The sequence below is a fragment of the Hordeum vulgare genome, chromosome 2H (genome assembly GCF_904849725.1).
Source record: "Hordeum vulgare subsp. vulgare chromosome 2H, MorexV3_pseudomolecules_assembly, whole genome shotgun sequence".
Taxonomy (NCBI): Eukaryota; Viridiplantae; Streptophyta; class Magnoliopsida; order Poales; family Poaceae; genus Hordeum; species Hordeum vulgare.
Genome location: NC_058519.1, coordinates 209,694,742 through 209,701,733, shown reverse-complemented (window position 1 = coordinate 209,701,733; position 6,992 = coordinate 209,694,742). Strand labels below are relative to the sequence as shown.

At 51.3% G+C, this 6,992-nt stretch overlaps 1 non-coding gene across 1 annotated transcript; it reads right to left on the bottom strand.

The window, feature by feature from the left end:
• Nucleotides 1-5,731: 5,731 nt before the first annotated feature.
• On the bottom strand, nucleotides 5,732-5,818 carry TRNAS-GGA. The gene has a single exon. It is a non-coding gene; the product is annotated as a tRNA-Ser (tRNA).
• Between the last annotated feature and the right edge of the window lie 1,174 nt (nucleotides 5,819-6,992).

Here is a 6,992-nt window from a genome sequence, read left to right as displayed (position 1 = left end):
TCGGGGACTAATGATGGGGTTATAGTCCCAGGGTAGGGTCATAGGTCTGCCCTATAGGTCCTACCCAAGGACTACCCTTCATAGAGGACAAGGCCCTTAGACAGTTCCGACTGAACTAAGGACGCCCCCATCATCCAGTCGGCGACGATCCACTCGGAGCATATCTAACGTACCGACTGGAATCCACTCTGTACGTCGTAACCTCCCAGGAGGGCAACGGTCATATGTTTTCATACACCATAACTAGCATTTAAGGCTTACGTTACCAGTAACGCCAGCGTTTACTCTCCACTACTCCACCGCTGTCCACCGGACCATTATGAAGGGCAGCGCACTCTATATAAGCCGCCCTTCCCCACTGGTACAGGGGTTGGCACTTGCTGTAATCCCTTAATACACTCGACACAAAGCTCCCAAGAGCACTGAGACGTAGGGCTTTTACCTCCACCGTAGAGGGGCCTGAACTCATACATCCTCGTCATAGCTAAGGCTCTGCCCATATACTTTCGTACCCCGTACATCTACTATCAGACTTATACCCACGACACATATTTTTCATACGCTTTGAACAAACGGAACTTCTGTAATCTGCAGGGAGGAATTTAACATTTCTGAAAGCTCCTGCCTGCTGTACTAAGAGACACCAGAAAAACTTGACGGTGTTGTGGAATCTTCTGAGGAGTCGCATTCAGTTCTTTCTACCTCAGTAACCACCCTCTGAGATCTCAGCATATGCATGGTAGAGGGCGGTGCTGGCTGGTGGTTATGTTCTGCTCTAAATTCAGCAATGCGATAGTAACCTTGTATAACACTTGAGGTTACAAATATCTTCCGCTGGAATCATTGATGGTACCATAGCATTAATCTTGACTCTGTGCAGTTTGAGAGCTCCCTACAGTACAGAATAATTGATACCATAAAAATACAATTATAAAAAGGATAAAACATATTCAAATACGAGTGAATCCTATTTACATGGCTTGTCAATTATGTTACGTGGTACAGGGATACTAGTATGTATGACATTTTCTTGAAATAGACTAATGGGGATACGACGAGTATATGTACAAATACATAAAAAATCAGCATAAAAAATCATTAATTTAGAGGTTTAGAAAATTGACGTTTATAAAGTAACCTGATCATGGATATAAAAAAGTTGCTGTATTTTTAATTTTCATGTGCCAACTCCTTGATGCAATCCTTGTGTATCTCATAACACTACAGGGAAAACCTTATACCCACTCCCAGATCATGGACAGCATTACTACCATACCCACTCCCAGATCGGGCAACATAGGATTAGTTGTTCGACCTACACGACATTCCCTAACATTAAGATAAATATATGCACTTCATTATCCCTTAAATCCTAATCCATAACATGCTTAAAAACAGATATCTTCAAGCAATGGATCGAAGCTTACTTGCGTACAGTACAGATTCTGGATGAAGAAGAATTAGAGAATGGAGATGAACTACGTTGTGAGGTGTCGGCGGCGGCGACCTAAGGGAGTCTGGAGATGCGCTGAAACTAGTCTTGCGATTTGTAAACTTCAAGATTACAGCGAGAGGAAGGATTCTAGGGATTAGGTTTATCTATCCATCGAGTAGGCCTTCTGATGGGCTGGAGATCGAGTGTTAACATGCCCTTACATATCCTTGATGTATCCCTACATGTCGTAGTCGTATTCTGTTTTTTTTTCTTTATTTTAATTTGATAATATGTGCTACGATGGGTAAGCGTATCTCGCGTGTATCCTGGCATATCACCCCTAGTGCAGTATCCTGCACCGATACAGCACTTCTATGACATATCCCTGCAACATAATTGGCTGTTGTTTCAGAACATATGATTCAAGAGTCAAATTTATCGATCTTTGGCATTAGTTCTGGACGTGTGTTCAAGGCAGTGACTGGTGTTGTGCATGTAGGGGTTGTCCGTTTATGCATCCTTCCCTATCATACCATTCAATCTAAGTAGCAGGCAAGACATATATAATAAAAAAACTCTACAGAACAAAGAGGCTAATAAATCCATAGTTCTTGGTTGGTCAATTATCTTGATGCTTTTTGGGTGAGGTAGCATTGGATAAATTCAGATGTTTAGTAGTGGTTACCCAACACATAGGTACGTAGGAGGTTCAGCCTTAACTCATGGGGTAATTTGAAGTCCATGTCACGGTCACATACCTAGCCTCGTCTGACTCCACATACAACGCCGTGTTGGCCATGTCCTCCACCCCCAGCACCGTGCCATCGAGTTTCATGGTCATGTATTCCCTTTCAACTTCCCGCCTTAGCACATCCTCGTCGACGCCACGACACATCCCGTCCATTGACATCACATCATCACCATCAGCAGCGTCATGGTGGAGTTCACACACAGCTAGTTCCTCCCTGCACGGTACATGAGAAGAGGATAATAGTGGTTAGAGGAAGGGGGAGGGAGAGAGGACGTAGCCAGGGGAAGGGATGCACTCACCGAATGAGAGGAGGATGCCATGGCCATCGGCACCGGAGCCGGCACCTGAAACCCTAGGGGGAGGGTCGTGGCTGGTCTTGGGTGGCCGCAAGCACCGGATTGAGTTGGATGGGAGGGCGTCGTGGTTTGACGGGGACCTCGAGGTTGGGGGATGCGGTGGATCCGGGAGCCGCCAGAGCTGCGAGGTGGGAGGAGGGGAGGGGGAGATCCGACGACGAGGTGGGAGGAGGGGAGGGGGAGATCCGGTGGCGAGGTGGAGGAAGAGGTGGTGGTGATCTAGCAGAGAAGAGGGGAATCGTGGGCTTCCTTTTTCATGTATCTCCCTCTCTCATTCCGTTTGTTTACTTTTTTTCATATGTATACTACGATAGGGGCAAGGCGAACCTGCAATATGCTACAAGGCTTATATCCGTATCTATGGGAAATTCTGCAACATATAGTCAAAATGTTGTAAAAAATGTGTTGCTTTATAGGGGGTATCCTTGTAGTGCTCGACCCGCCATGCGCTGTACTTGGTTAACGTTGGCCGGTTTCCCAAGCGAAGTAATTGCTTCAATCTTCTTCGGGTTGGCCTCGATTCCTCGTTCTGATACCAAGAAACCCAATAGCTTCCCCGCGGGGATACCAAATACGCACTTGGTGGGGTTAAGCCTCATCTGGTAAACACGCAGGTTGTCGAATGTTTCTTTGAGATCCTCCAAAAGCGACTCCTTGCGGTGAGACCTAACCACGATGTCGTCCACATAGGCATGGACGTTACGGCCTATCAGGCTGTGCAAGCAGTTTTGAATGCAGCGCTGGTAAGTCGCCCCCGCGCTCTTGAGCCCAAACGGCATGGACATGTAACAAAAAGCTCCGAACGGGGTTATGAAGGACGTCTTCTCCCGATCTGCCACCGCCATCTTTATATGGGGTTATGAAAAACCTTGATGATGAACCCGGCGGCAAGGAGCCGGGCCACTTCTTCGCCAATCGCCTTACGGCGTTCTTCGTTAAACCTGCGGAGGTACTGCCGTACCGGTTTAACTTTGGGGTCATTATTGAGATGGTGCTCAGTGAATTCTCTCGGCACACCTGGCATGTCAGAAGGTTTCCATGCAAAGATGTCCCAATTCTCACGGATGAATTCGACGAGCGCGCTTTCGTATTTGGGGACAAGACCCGCCCCAATAGTGAACTGCTTGGTGGAGTCGCCCGGCGTAAAATCGATGACCTTGGTGTCGTCCGCTAGTTTGAACTTGATGGGCGGCTCAGAATCGATAGTTGGCCTTTTGAGCGGCGTCATGTTTGCCGGGTCGACTTGGGATTGGTGAAATTTAAGCTCCTCGGTCGCGCAAGCTGACTCGGCATAGGCCGGATCTCCTTCTTCGCACTCTTGGGTTATTTTCCTGTCTCCATGGACGGTGATTGGACCCTTGGGTCTAGGCATCTTGAGCTTGAGATAAACATAGCACGGGCGGGCCATGAACTTGGCGTAAGCTGGTCATCCAAACATTGGGTGATAGGGGCTCTTGATCTTGACGACCTCGAACAAGAGAGACTCGCTCGTGTAGTTTGATTCTGTGCCAAAGGCCACATTAAGCTTGACCCGCCCAATGGGGTATGCTGACTTACCAGGCACAATACCGTGGAAAACAGTGGATGATGGCATCGGGTCCTTCTCGAGGAGGTTCATCCGCCGAAAAGTGTCAAAGTACAGGATGTTGATGCTGTTGCCCCCGTCCATAAGGACTTTGGAGAGGGTGTATCCCCCGACTTGGGGAGCCACGACCAGGGCTAAGTCGCCAGGGTTGTCGACTCGGGGTGGATGGTCGTCCCGGCTCCATGTTATGGGTTGCTCTGACCACTGAAGGTACCGAGGGAGGGCCGACTCAGCTACGAAAGTTCTGTGCTTTACCTTGTGGTCCCGTTTACAGGTGTTAGTGGTGAACACGTGGTACTGCCCGCTGTTCAACTGTTTGGGGTTGTTTTGGAACCTGCCCTGGTCCTCCTGCCACTTGGGGTCTCCTTGCGGGGGGGGGGGGTGTTGGAATATTCCCGGTGGGTGGTATTGCAGGTTATGAACTTGGTATTGACCAGCATTGTGCTGCGACCCGCCCTATGGTCCTTGGTTGGGGAAACCCCCGAATGTGACCTGTCGTGACCCGAACGGGCCGGGCTGCTCCTGTTGCTAGCCCTGCTCGCCGCCTTGGCTCCTTTTGAGCGCCTCCGCCCGGAACTCTTGCATCACATAGCAATCCTCCCATGAGTGAGTTGCCGGTCCATCGGTTGTGGTGTGCTGCGGGCACGGACCTTTAAGCATTTCATGGTAGTTACGCGGTTTCTTCCCACTGAAGCCCCGTTTCTTTGCGCGCGGGTTTGCGTTGCCAGTATTAGTATTAGCAACAAATTCCATAGGACCTTCCTGTTGCCGCTTCTTGCCATGCCCGCCATGGTGGTTATTGCCTCGGTTCTGGAACTGGGATTGGCCCTTTTGTAACTCGCCCTTGCAGGTGGCTCCATTTTTATCGTCTCCCTCTCCGGGATCCTTGGTGTCATCCAACTCAGCGTATCTAGTAAGGTCGTCCATCAGCTCGCCCATGTCTTGTACCTTTCGCTTAGGTCTCCCTAGTTTCAGCACCAGAGGCTCGTAATGGCAATTTTTCTCCAGGATCAACACCGCCTGAGCCGCCGAAATACCTTCCGATGAATGAATGAGTTCCGCAACTCGTCGGGTCCAGTGGTGGGCCAACTCGTCCGGTCGCTGAACGCAGTGCTATAAGTCGACGATAGTCATCGGGCGCTTGCAAGTCCCTCTGAAGTTCTTGATGAAACACTCCTTCAGTTCCGCCCAAGTGTTGACGGAGTTGGGCGGCAGGTTTTCAACCAAGTATGCGCCGTCCCTTCGAGCATCATGGTGAAGTATTTCGCGCAGACTGCCTCGCTAACGTCCAGCATATCCATCGCGAGCTCATAGCTCTCGATCCATGACTCGGGCTAGAGATCCGGCGAGTAGTTGGGAACCTTCCTGGGCCCTTTGAAGTCCTTCGGCATGCGCTCGTTGCACAAAGCCGGTGCGAGACATGATACTCCAATGTGTTTTCCCCCACCATCTACGGGTGCGAGCGACGATGGTATGTAGGACGGATAGGCCTGGCCCGCCACGGCCGTTGGCTCCATGTGCCGTGCAGCCCGTGCCGCTTACTGGAATAAATTTCTATTTGATTTGATACATTGTGATCCTTAACGTTGATGAATTAAGAAAAACGGAAAGAGAGGGATTCGAACCCTCGGTAAACAAAAGTCTACATAGCAGTTCCAATGCTACGCCTTGAACCGCTCGGCCATCTTTCCTACATAACTTATTATGGAAAATAAACTGAGTGAATAGCGAGTTTTCTTATTCCTGCAGTACAGGTACACGTCCACAATATCCTGGGCTCGTGTGTCAGGCATCCCAAGCAGATCGTGTTGGGGGAGCCACCGCGGCCCGCTGGTTACTGCGGGGAAATCCTCGTGGTGACTTTTGGTGTGACTCGCCTGAGGCGTAGAGTGGAGCCGATCAAGGCTATGGGAATACTGCGCGTGCTGAACCACGGCCGTTTTCAGCATCTCAATGGCGTTTCTAGCTTCTATCTCGGTCGGGGTGTTTCCGTAGATCAGAAGAGACTCCAGGTGGCGGGTTGCAGCCAGCACGTTGTCGACGGGGTTTGAGAAGTGACCCCGTGGTGTCTGGAATCAGGTAGCATGAGCGTCCATGGGCTGACCCGGCGGCGGATTGGGTGGTGGGATCGTTCCTCCCCTCGGGGCGGCTTGAAGAGGCCGATCAGGACCCGCCCCGGGGGTGCGCGAGGTGTCAAAGAGGCGAGTTGGGTGTAAGTCGGTCGGGATGCGCCCACCGTGTCTCCTTTGATGGACGGCGTCAGACGCGCATTGCTGTATCCCGAGCCGCCAGCCTTCGGTGTTCAGCCGATCGGTCTCAGCGGCGACCGCAGCTCGCCGTGTCTCGATCCTGGCGGCTTCTGCCTCCATGTCGCGCTGTGCTTTGGCCATTGCCTCCTGCAGTTTGGTTAGCTCGGCATTGACCGACTCCTAATTTTCAGATGTAACTGGGATTGCCATAAGGCTGGCTATCTCCGCTGCTAGTTCCGTCATGGTTTGCGCTGGAGGCTTGGACGTTCCACCGGTATCATTGTTGCTAGTCGGGTTCAGGGGAGGCTGGGCTGACGCCGCCATGTAGATGGCGATTTGCCGGCGAGATCTCTCGAGGACTTCGGGATCCATCGCCAGCGGTAGCCCCCCGAGTTGTCCTTCCTCAAGGGGGTAAATCGACGCTGTGTCGCCCATGGATGACTCGCCATCGGAATTGGCGGGGGTGATCTCCTGGCCCGCCTCTTCGTCTTGCGCGCCGCCTCCCTGCGTAAAGCTGACGAAAACCTGGCAGCTCTTGCTCTGCCGTATAACGGGGAGGACGTACCTGGCCGGCTCGATGATGTCGGTGGACATATCCGGCTCAGGAACAGGCGTC